The sequence below is a fragment of the Pan troglodytes genome, chromosome 5 (genome assembly GCF_028858775.2).
Source record: "Pan troglodytes isolate AG18354 chromosome 5, NHGRI_mPanTro3-v2.0_pri, whole genome shotgun sequence".
In the NCBI taxonomy this organism is placed as follows: domain Eukaryota; kingdom Metazoa; phylum Chordata; class Mammalia; order Primates; family Hominidae; genus Pan; species Pan troglodytes.
This window is the reverse complement of record NC_072403.2, coordinates 154,676,021-154,688,598: the sequence shown is the minus strand read 5'-3', so window position 1 is coordinate 154,688,598 and position 12,578 is coordinate 154,676,021. Positions and strand designations below refer to the sequence as shown.

The 12,578-nt window shown below is 38.2% G+C and overlaps 1 protein-coding gene across 14 annotated transcripts in view; it reads left to right on the top strand.

The window, feature by feature from the left end:
* Positions 1 to 12,578, top strand: part of HIVEP2 (HIVEP zinc finger 2) — a 195,440-nt gene that overhangs the window by 111,319 nt on the left and 71,543 nt on the right. The window contains exon 1 of one of the 14 annotated variants that reach the window (XM_063813517.1): positions 12,447 to 12,513. The exons of the other annotated variants lie outside the window; for them this stretch is intronic. The gene's annotated coding sequence lies outside the window, so the exon portion shown is untranslated. Of the gene's footprint in view, positions 1 to 12,446; positions 12,514 to 12,578 lie in introns of those variants that run through there. 14 annotated transcript variants of the gene reach the window in all.

Here is a 12,578-nt window from a genome sequence, read left to right as displayed (position 1 = left end):
CAATAGGTATAATAAATGTTAGAAGATGAAAATTAATAATCTGAACCACTAACTTAAATGTCTTTGTTTGCCACATTTAATTTTCCATCTACTCCCAAGTTTGGCTTTTACAGTTATTTCCAAAGTATCCTGAGTGTTAAGTGACATTTAAATTGGTGGTACCTAATTTAAATTATGTTCAAGCGACTGTTTTATCAGTGCCTCCTGAGAATGGACATGGCCTGGACATTGAGTGCAGATGGCCTTCTTGTGTATTGCACTGTGAGTTCTGGACTCCTCTGGTTGAGTCAGCTCATTGGGGTCACTGTGCTTTGAAACAATTGTTTTGCATTAAATAAGGATGCTGCTTAGTTCATAAGGCTCTATGAGGATTAAATACCTGGCAGGTACTAGGAGTTCATAGTAGTGGTTATGATGATGGTGATTAATAGGGGTAATAGTCATTGCAGTCACTGGTTAAATGTAACCAGAATTATATTTCATTTATCACGTGACTGATTCTTTAGCCTGTCAACATGGTCTTTACTCAAAGAGCTAGGTATGTTTTCTCAATTAAATCAAATACTTCTTTTGGTAAGGAAGGACTTCATATGGAATCGGTAAGCATTTTCATGATGCATATGGAATACATAATCAGCAACCTCTTAGTGACTTTATCAGTGAACCTGGCCCTGTGCATTAGCCCAAATGAGGGGTTTTTTTTCAATATAACTTTTTTTACAAATAATAAATTTTAAAAATGTGCCCAACTCCTCCCACCACAAATTGGTAGTAAATAGAAAACAGTTTGCAAAGTAAGAAAGGAACATTCTCATCCACACAATATTCTTCCTTTTATGGTACTTTTTGAAAAGTTAGTACATACAAATTATTATTATTTTTTATAATAATATTGCTTTGCATGTCCTGGCATTTTCCTTCAAGCAGTGAATGTTTTTGACTGGTCTTGACATTATTCATTTTAAAGTGATATTAGCTGGAGTCTGGGCTTTTAAACACATGGGTGATCAGATTTATATGCTGTCACTACATTGGATATATTTATTTAGGAATTATGTAAGTGATATTCCTTCCTAAAAAAAGAAGGTGAAAATTATTAAGACTCTCATAAACTTGAAAATATTGGGTTAAAGAGCAGTAATTAATTTGCTGATAATTATACAATTATTACTGTTAGTAATTTCTGGAGTCAGACATCACTGAAGTCTTACTTTAAATTAGGAAGTCCAAAATACATAATTCTATGTTCTGTGGAAATTGCTATATTTTGTGATTTCCCCAAACCTTTTCTTCATCTGTTTATCTCTCCTTTCTCTTTGATATGCCTTTATATGTTTTTTCTTATTATTACTTATACCAATTAGGAAAATGAAAAGGAAGAAAACCCTTTTAATTCATTCTATTTGGATACCTTTTAGCTGGTCTTATAACGATTTGATAAGGTTGCAAATTAGATTTGCTATCTGTTATCTCCGGGTGTACTATAACTTCTGCTATCACAGATCATTCAGAGTAGACCTTTAAGTTTCAGTATATTGTGGCCTTCAAAGTGTTTCCTATTATACAGGACTTCCTTTTATATTTTTATAGCTCTTCAGATGCATACAAGTCTTCTGTTGGGTTCCTTGTATTTTGAGATAACAGAAGAGGCTATCAGTATTTATGTTTGAGTATTAATATTTACAAACTGATGTGAAAATGTGGACTCTTATGTATGCTCTACATTTCTTCTGGCCTCCTTACAAAGACTGCCCTTTGTTTTGCTATTCTAGCTTAGGTGAGTGGAGCCAATTACTGTTAGCTTATTTGAGCTACATGGCTTCATTTTTCCAAAATTATTTTCTTATTTTTTCTTATTCACAGTTTGACTCTTTCTGCTTTGTTTTTCAAGTATTTTACCTGGTTATACCTTCATTCGTTCATGCATTTAATAAGTTTTCATTCACATATTCATCATTCCATCAGTAAGTATTAACTAAACCAGTAGTATGAGCAAATCCCATTTTGTTCCACAAGCATGCTGCAGCCATCTGAAACCCTGACTGAAGGCTTCTTTCATATCATTTCCTAGTATTTCCTTCTGTCTATCCTTCCTGTCTCCTTCAGTTTGCAGTATAGGATGGCTGTGTGAAGGAGCCTCTCATTTTTCACTCTCCATGCAAAACCTACACAGTGGATCTTAGTGACTGATCATATGCCTTGTTTCTATGATGGCATGAATTAATATTTGTGTAATGACTTACTCTCTGTCTGCAAATGGCTTCCATGTACATTATCTCATTTGAGGCAATAGCTATTATGTAGTTATTACTCACACTTTATTTTGTGTATAAGGGACCAGAGGCTTCATGGTGGGGGGGTTGGTTTTAGTTGAGTAATTTGCTTAAAGTCACAGCACTAGTGAGTCATAGAACCAGAATCCAACTCTGTTTCTCCCATTTTTGGCTAACATGTCAGTCACTACCAAGTCACCAGTCTAGTTAACTGGCAGTGTTCAAATGTTGGAGCGTTGTGGATGTGGCCACTATGTTCTTTTTATTATGACTGACATAAAGAAATAGAAGCCAGCCGTATCAAAATCTGGGGGCAGAGTCAAATCTTATACTTTTAGGGAATCTTGAGGTAGTCCAAGGAATAAAATGCTGTAGAAAGATGTGGACTGTAAATTTTCCAGACCTCTGTCAGTTATCACCTTCTGGAAACTGAAACCTGATGATACCAATTGTTAAGTTTACCCAATCACTTCCCTGATCTGAGAATCTCATGATTTCCAAGCAATATCCCTTGTGGATCAAGAATGGCCTCTGGAGTTCCGGTTCCCTTGGCAGTTGCAGTTTTCACTATAAATCCTTTAATTGGATATTGGACAAAATCCCCCACATAGAGATCTTTATTTTATGTTTGAATCTGATATCACATTGACGTCTCACCCATGAATTGCCAAGAGAAAAATTCGCTTTCTTAATCGCATTTTCTACCTCATCTATTATTTGCATTTTGGGTTAATGCACTTTACTGACGTCAGAGTCTGGTTAATAATTTTATTGTAGTATTACTTCTCTTCATGTTTGAGCTCCTTTGCCCGCATCACCCCTTAACAATTTATACTTCTCTCATGCCACTTTTTGTATGCATTTTTGTACTTGCACTTTATAATAAAGTAATTTATGTGAAGTTTTCCTGTCATATGCCTGCACTGTAAATTGCTTGTTTGTGTCTTCTTTATTCTTAAAAATGGTGATTGAAAAAATAGTAGACATTTAATAAATATTTGTTGGGTTTAATAAAAATAATTGCTTGTGAGGTTTTTTTTGTTTGTTTTTGTTTTTTGTTTTCTGTTTTTTTTTTTTTTTTTGAGACAGAATTTCACTCTTGTTGCCCAGGATGGAGTGCAGTGGCACAATCTCGGCTCACTGCAACCTGTGCCTCCTGGGTTCAAGCGATTCTCCTGCCTCAGCCTCCCTAGTAGCTGGTATACAGGCACCCACCACCATGCCCAGCTGATTTTTTGCATTTTTAGTAGAGATGGAGTTTCACTATGTTGGCCAGTCTGGTCTTGAACTCCTGACCTCAGGTGATCCACCCACCTTGGCCTCCCAAAATGCTGTGATTATAGGTGTGAGCCACTGCACCTGGCCAAGTTTCTGTTTTAAAATTCACTTTGGGGACTGAAAATCGATACCTGGACACAGGTTTAATTTTAATTATATTTGTGAGATGAATCTGCAAGTCTGATACCTATTAAATATCCAGAGCCAGGTCATGAATACAAATTTATGAATTTTGTAGTGCAAAAATTGCTCTTAAAGTAATATAGTAACAAACCCCTTCCCCACACAGCAGAACAAACCTAAAAACCCCTACAGTCCCTGAGCAGGAGGTCTCATTCTCCTTGTTTTGACTATGGCAACAAAAATAATTGACCTCTGAAAAAATTTAATGAGATAAATTACATGTGGCCTCTGACTATGAGGGATTCCTGTGTAGTGTGAAGGCAAAGCACAGCTGACATTGACTGCAGGACAAAGGGGCGTGGGAAGCCCATGAAAACCTTTGAGCAGGAGAGCACTGCACTCAGAGCTGCGCTTCAGGGAGATGGGTCGGGCTGGGCCCTGTTGGATGGCGGGTGAGGTGGGGTGGGGGGCAGCAATCACTGCAAGCACAGAAGCCACTTAGGAGGCACTTCCATGAATTCAAACAAGAGCTGTCATCTCATGTTGTGCCCTGTATGTCCTCCCACGCTTACATCACAGATGAAGGCACTGCATCGCAGACCTCAGTGGAGACTCGAATCCCAGGCTAAGGAAGTTCTTTCTGATTTCCTCCCATATCCCCCTCAGATCCTTACTTCTCAGGTTTTGCATCATGGTGCCCTTGTGGCTGCGTTCCACTCAAATTGTTTTTCTTAGGACCCTCGACCCTTCCACGGTTCACCACCTCTGAGAATTGTCCCTGGATCCCAGGCACGCAAGGGCATCAGGCCTGGATCTGGCCTTTAGCACTTTGCCATTTGTACCCAGAGTACTTGCTGGTCTCCTGCCTACTTTGTGTGGTGGGAGATCAGACGGGTGTGAGAGTCTGGTTGGAGGGTAGTGATAAGGATTGACAGGCACTGGCTGTATGAAGGAAAGTGTGCAGGACACCAGCATAGGGGCTGCCTGATTGGGTCTAGGGTGAGCTTGTGTGGATGTGCATGCATTCTGGGGGTGGGTAGCAGGAGGAAGCGGTCAGTGATGACCCCAGGCTTTGAGCTTTGGAGTTTGAATATCACTTTTAATAGAAAACATGAGGTAAAGAGAGAAGCTGGTTTGTCTAGTAGTGTGATGAATTTGATTGTGTACCAGTTGAGTCTGATATAAATATAGATAAAAAGCATGTATTTTATAGTACTTTACTTTTCGTTTTTCATGAGGGTTTATAGTTGGAAACAGGAATTCACTGGAAGACTTCATCATCTTCCTCTTTTTGCTGTTTTTTTTTCAGCTCCTTAAATATTTCCCAAGAGCTTAGGATGGTTTTAGGTTTTCTTAACCTTCACCCTGCCAAAATTCCCCCACAAATTCACCTCCTCAGGAACATGTGTATGTGTCAGAGTACTCTCAGCAGCCAGAAGTGTGCCTCCCAGCCTCTTAAAATAAAAACATACAGGAAAAATAGCTATCTTTTTCTTTTGAGGAGGGTGATCATTGCCATCTCACGACTTGCTGAAATAGCACAGCAAAGAAACATTTTTTGGCAGGCTGGAACATCTAGGGAACGCGCAAACACATGCGCTTCTCTTTTTCTCTGATGTGTTTCATTGATTGAGGCAGTCTAGTTCGGCAAGGCAGGGGGATTTTTAATTGAGCTTTAAAAAAAAAGTACTAGGCATTTGTATCTAAAGTTACTTTTTCAATTGGTGGTATTTCTAACAACAGAAAACCTTAGTTTCTTAAATTTGATGGTAGCAGTGAGTTGATTGGTTCCAGTGTAATCTTTCCCATCCCCATCCACTGAGGAGTTTTTGAATTTCAGAAGAGATACTCTTGATTAAATCAGTTTAAGAGTATATAATGATCCTGTAATTATCATTTGTCATTACCTTGTGTACCTAATGATTAAAGCAAACATTTAATAACTATAGGGCAGTAAATACATTTTAGATCTTGAGCCATAAAAAGATTTCCATTAACAGAATGCTTTGTGCACAAATAAATTATTCATTGGCTGTAGCAGAGCTTGATTCTGTCATCATCCTTAAGTGGAAATTTTGAGGACACCAATCATCACAGATGCCAACACTCAGTTGGCTTGAGCCCCATTCTTCTTACATGGAACCTGAGCTTTTTTGGCTATTTTTAAAAGCTTTAGTTCATTTAAACTCAATGAATATTTATGGCATTTCTGCCATATGCAATGTAGTGTTTTGGTGCTGTGGAGGAATACAATGATGAGTAAGTCTGCATTTCAGCCTTCAAGTTGCTTATAAACCCTACCTAAAATAGAAATCGGACTAGTACATACCTGACTTGGATATAAGAAAACTTGTACTAGGGTCCTCAGAGATGTATAAATAAAATGTTTTGTGAAGAGAAAGAAATCATATCAATTTTCTTATGGGTTTGCTTGGGTAGAGGGCTTGGGGAGCAGGAAGTATTTCCTGAGGACAGCTTTAAGGATGTGCAAGGTTTTGATAGGTGGCAAGAATGATATTCACCTACGTAAAGTGTTGGGATGGATAAAGTTGGGGTGATTATGGAAGGAAAAGTCATATGGTGTGTTTGGAACATAACATTGATAAGCGAAGAGGAGACATGAAAGAAGAGGAAGGGAGGAACCGAGAGACCTAGAGAGTATAGAACGTCTGGAATGTAATTAGCACATCAGTTTGGTAGGCATTAGAAAAACTTTACCCACTTTTGAGCTAAGGAATCACATGATTGGGTTATAGTTTGAAAGATTAATCTGCTCACCACAGATGGCATCACCAAGAAGAACTGGAAAACCTGGAGGGAGGTTTTCCAAATTAGGAAGCTATTGGGATAGTCTCCATAAGAGGTAGTAAAGTTCTGAACTAGGATGACCATAATAGGAATATAAAGAGGGTTTGGGAGAGATACTGTAGATGAATATTCTATAGGCTTTAGCTTGGGATTGGCTATGAAAGGTGGGAAACAGGAAGCAGTTAAAGATTCAATTTAATATCTGTTGTCAACTTTTAAATCAACCAACATTTATGGAAAGCCAGCCATGTGCAAGACATTGTGCTCAGTATTGAGAGAAATAAGAATGGTCCTGTTCTCAAGTAGCTGAAAATTTAGTTGGGGATATAAAATATGTTCTCAGGCCAGGTGCAGTGGCTCACGCCTGTCATCCCAGCACTTTGGGAGGCCAAGGCGGGTGGATCACGAGGTCAGGAGTTCGAGACCAGCCTGACCAACATGGTGAAACCCCATCTCTAAATACAAAAATTAGCCAAGCATGGTGGCATATGGCTGAAATCCCAGCTACTGGGGAGGCTGAGGCAGGAGAATGGCTTGAACCCAGAAGGTGGAGGTTGTAGTGAGCTGAGATCGCTCCACTGCACTCCAGCCTAAGCGAGAGCAAGACTGTCTTGAAAAAAAGAATTAGCTCAACTAAAATCCAAAGCAGGCCATGATTAGTGAGATAATGAGAGTCGCACAAAGATTATGAGAACACGAGAGAGTGGCGTTAATTCTGACACCGCAAAAGTGGGGAAGTTTATTGGGGGAAAACACTTTGTCTGGGCTTTGAAGATCAGATAAAAGATTCCAAAGTACTTTAGCTGTCAGAAATGTAGCTGGAAAACTAACAGAGGCAAGTCTCAAGGAAGCTAAGGGAGGAGGAGCTCGCTAACAAGAGTAGCTCTTACTTATTGAGTGCCTAGGGTATGTCAGATCTTGAGCTTAGAGCCTTATATTTAAGGGAGTGTTCAGCGTATCATGCCGCAAAGTCATCACCAATGTTGTGATCTAAGAAAGGACCAATGGATTTGGCAATTTAAGAATGCCGTGTGAATTTGAAGAGGTTTCAGTATAGAAATATAGCTGAAAACACAGCAAACACAGGATGAAAACATTCTAAAAGTTATTACTTATCTTGAGTACATAAGTACACCAGTGAGGAAAAGCCTGCACTGTTTCTGTGACTTCTCCTTAATGGGCAAAGTTTATATAAGCCTCAGAAGATCTTTATGCTTGGGTTGGTCTTAGAGGTGTCATTTGAGAATGTGCTAGTCCTGTGAAGTCTTTGCACACTTTAAAATACTGCAAAAATGTTAGGCTCCCAGATTATTTTCTTGCAATTAAAAGATCTCCACACTTACTACCAGCTTTCCTCCTCCTCCCTGCTACCTCCTTCCTCCTTCCCACTCCTTCCCTTTGGGCACCAGCTGATAATGGTGAGCACACTTGCCACACCCTTGGCTTAGGGTCAGGGAAGTCCTCGGGCTCTCCTTGGCTCTTTTCCCATCTGGAGGGAGATTTCCATGGAGAACAATCCAGGGAAGTGCGTGCACGTGCATGCGCGCACACAGACACATACACCAGTTCTTTTCCTGTCCTCAAGGATATTTATGTGCCAATACATAGACAAAACACACAGTCATATGCAGGCATACTTTGTCACACCCAGCCTGAGGAAACACAGGGCAGGGGTGCAATATGCTAGCAGGAGGTGATAGGGATACTATTAATAATTGAAACTTTAGGAATAATAATAGAGCTTGTTAAAGAAAAATTCAGAAATTGCTTTGTTAAGATGAACAGCCTATTATTATAAAATGTAAAGGGGTGAAATTTATATCATGGTTATGTTTAGTTGGTTTTTGTTTTTTCAAGCAATTATATAGCCAACCGGGCTTGATAAAAGAACTTTCACAGAGGTACCCATATTATTACAAAGGGGTATTTTAAATTATATCAAACCATCCTATAATTTAACAGGAATAACAAGAGAGAAATTAACGGGAGTAGTAGAATGGAAGAAGAAGCAATTGCTCCTAAACCCCACAAAGGCACAAAAGTACATCAGTATGGAGAGTGAGCGTGTTTACAATCATTCATTCACTCATTCATCCATTCACTTGATCACTCAATCCACAAACGTTTGCTGAATTCCTGTTTTATTCCAGGCTGGCAGCTGACAGATATAGCTGAGCAGAGAAAACAGGCAAAATTTTAGATAAAATACGTCCTTCTTATAGGAAACTAGCCAATATAAGTCAGCTCTCCTGTTTTATGAGTAGACAGCTTGTTTGAAATTACATTTATGAGGTGAGTATTATATACTAATGTTTCTACCCCACAAAGCTATTCCCTGCCATTTAGAACCCTAAAATGTGCTCAGCCTGCTAGAATACAACAATCTAGCTGTCAGGTTCATGGTAGTAGAAATTCTCAGAGCTTCTGAAAAAATTGCCAGGCATTCTTATCAGGCTTTACCTATTACAACATTGGGATTCCTTTTCCTTGAGAATTGAAGTGGTAAGATGTTTTATTAGACTGATTTTCTCCTTTTCTATGGGAAGACCTGGGATAGATAGGGTTAGTATGTTTGTTCATCTGTACACGTAAATATCCTCAGGGAATTCCCCAAAATATGGGGACATCTTCCACCTTTGGAAGCACTAGCAAGATATTTCAACCAGTGATCATGGTCAGAATTGTGAGGGACCATTGAGACTGGGGAGACCTAAGCCAATCTCTTAGGTCACAGTAAACCTGAGTGTAGTGATATGTCCCTTCCCAGGTAATAATTTGTCCTTTATTAAAGGACAAGCTTGGTTTAAGAGTCTTGATGTAAGTTTTTATTCTTAAGCTATTTAAACATACACATAGCGGAAATTTCTCCTAAACCAAGAATTATGTAATAAGATATATTTTATTTTAACGAGCTTAGATACTTTTCAGATATTGAAAATAAATTTCTAAATCAGATATATGATATTTGTGTTTTCTGAAGAAACATGATTGGTCTGTTTAGCGTGGAAGATCTGTTCACTTAGGATTTTACTTAGAATATAGAAGCAAACTAGTGGATGAAGATAATTAATTCATTTATTTGAAGATATTTATTGCTTTATTTTAAATTTATTAAATTATAATCATTTACTATTTTTATTTTACATATGCCCTTTTTATATGCATATGTTTGAAGCATGTTGGAAGTCTGCTGAAAAAATTAAAACAATTTTATTTTAAGGTTGGCACCTTAAATTAATTAATTAAATTCATTATTGGCACTTTAATTATTCTTTACAACAGATGCAATTAGTTAACATTTTCTGGAGAACACATTTTTAAATCTTTTTAGCTCACAATAACATTTTTAGTCACACTCTCTGAGATGCCTTAGAGAATTAAGTTTGGAAATGTTCTGTACAATTTCTGTAATGTCTATTAAAATTAGATATGTTTGACCTTACACATTTTATAATAATGTATAAAATATAAGAATGATTCTTGATAGCTTAATGATTTCTAAGTTTTATTTTCTAATATTATCAAAACCTTAATAAGAGATTTCTAAATTGAATAATATCAATATCATGGCAACAATGTGAGTAGTTAGCTGTGGTGGGAGGGCTCAGTGATTAACTGGAAAGGTCATTGGTTGAAACATCAGGAAACTGAGGTTCTTGCTCTGAATTTCATAGAATAGCTTGCAGAGCTTGGGCAAGCAACTCAACCCTTCACTGTTTCACCACTCAGCCTCGTGCTTTTGGGGGTATGTGATGTGTGTGTGTGTGTGTGTGTGTAATTGGACTTTAGTATGTATCTGCAAAACCTCTAAAATTATTTCTCTATTTAAAACATGAAAATCAAGACCCCATAGAGATCTTTAAACAAATACTGATATGGATTACTGTGGGAGTCAGTCCCTTAATCCAGATGTCTAGGAAATATCCTTCCTCTAAGCTTCTAAGTGTGAAGGGCAGGCTCCATGGAAAATGTTCATTGTGCTCATGTAAATTGTTAGGAAGAAAAAAACTTGCTACAAGATTTGTCCAATAAGTTTAAGAAATGGATCATGAGCAAAAATGTGAAAAGGCACTTTCTGAATCTTCCTTCATTCTCTCTGGCCTCTGTGGCCATTCTTCCTCCTACTTGACCTGAATTTTAATGTCGGGTAGGGAAATGCCTTCTACCAGCTCCAGAGGTGTGAACTATAAATGTATGGACTTTATTGGTTTCAAATTGCAGAACCACCCCTCCCTCACCCCTAAGATGTGTTATCACTCACTGGTATTCAGCTATGGTTTTGTAGCTGGCTGAGATGGGGCAGAAGATTTCCAAGTTGGTCAATTAAGGGTGTAACTGTTGCCTCCCTAGCCTCTGGGACTGGATCTGAGCCATTGTGTTACACGGCTACAAGGTATTAGGCATAAACTTTGTGAGATTCTGAAGAAGAGTGGAAGCAAAAAACCTGACGGAACTGCTTTGGTGACAGTCTTGAAGGAGAATTGGTTATAAGCCAAGCTTGATTTGGACCTTACGAACACACAGCTGGGGAGGGTCATTGCTGCCAGTATTTATGGGGCCTCTGGGGCAAGAGTTCAAATGGAGGCCCACAAAGATTCTTCATTTGATCAGTGATAAAATCTTTATTTGCACAGAACATGAAGTTGCAGGGATTTCATCTGACCAGTTCACGTTGTGGATTTGACTAGAATAATTTTCTGGCTCATTTTTATTGTTTTGAACAGTAATTAAATCTTTATTAAATAAATAATTTCTAATGTCCTGTTAGTGAATTTTATATGGGTCATGCTTGACAAGTCTGCTTACTTTCATTATTTGCAGCTTTAAAATTTAAACAGACTGACTCTTTTCAGATTTTCTACTGCTTCTTAAAAATCTCTGCTTTTTAAGTTTTTGAACTCCAAAAAAGCAATTATATATACTAAGGTGTCAACATGTACTCATTCTCGGGACCTAAAGGATTTAAGCATGTAATGTAATTGTATTCAACATATACAAAATATTAGTATATTTTCATCATATATGTAAATTAGAATAAGTATAAAAATGTTTTAAATTAAGCTATTTTAAAAAAAAGGATTTTTCTTACAAAATATCCAAAATCACATGTTAAAACTGAAAGGTAAATAAATCTATATTAAAATGAATGAATAAAACATTTAAAATTCAAAATTATTTAAATGCTGCTGAAGCTTTTTAATATTTTTTTGAAATTGAATTAAATCCTCAGCTGTTTTTACAGAAGCAAAACTATTCACAAGTTTGTTTTTAGTGTCCATTTTAGTTGCTAATGTAAAGAATTGGCATCATGCTTCATGCAGGTTACATCTTTACAAATTTAAGAATAAGAATTGTTTAATTGCGAAACACTCTTCAAGTGCCATGTGCAATTGTTCCAAATGCTGCTCTAATTATTAACGATTCTAGAACCACTGATCAGAGCCCTAAGAGAAACCAGGAAAGGGATGCTTGGCATGGTTACACTTGTTATGCGAGAATCTGTTGCGTCCACACCATCTGAGAGAAATGACTCTTAAGTCTTTTCTTTTACCTAAGCATTAATGCTGCTTGAATTTTCTCTGCTTTGGAAATGATGTCTAACTCCACACTGCAATGTCACAATCCACGAACCTTCAGGGCATTCCAACTCAGTCACTCTTTGACTGGTGCAAAGAGATTGGGCAAGAGAAGCATTTCCCTGGGGGCTTAAACCGTTGTCGCGGGGTTTAGGGTTACAGGACATCTGGATGCCTATGATAAAGGTGCTGTGGATTTTTCAGTGAATTTATTTGTGCTTGTTTGTGATATGCAGGCTTTCTAAAGTGTGGGACCCATGGCAAGGACCCCTCTTTCCTGGAAGTATGGACTCTGCTGTCTGTGGGGGCAACTGGGCATTAGGATTCTTACTGAGGGCGCCATCTGCAGAGGCGGCAGAGGGGATCCTTCCTGAGGACGCTAGGGGGAGCTGGTGCAGGAAAGAAGCCATGGCAGATGGTGTTGTGACTGGCTGTCAGACTGCCTGTGGGCTCTTGTAAGTCTCCCTTGCTGGAATCCTAGATATACTTAGTTGGGACTTTTTAAGGGGACTGGAGGTCC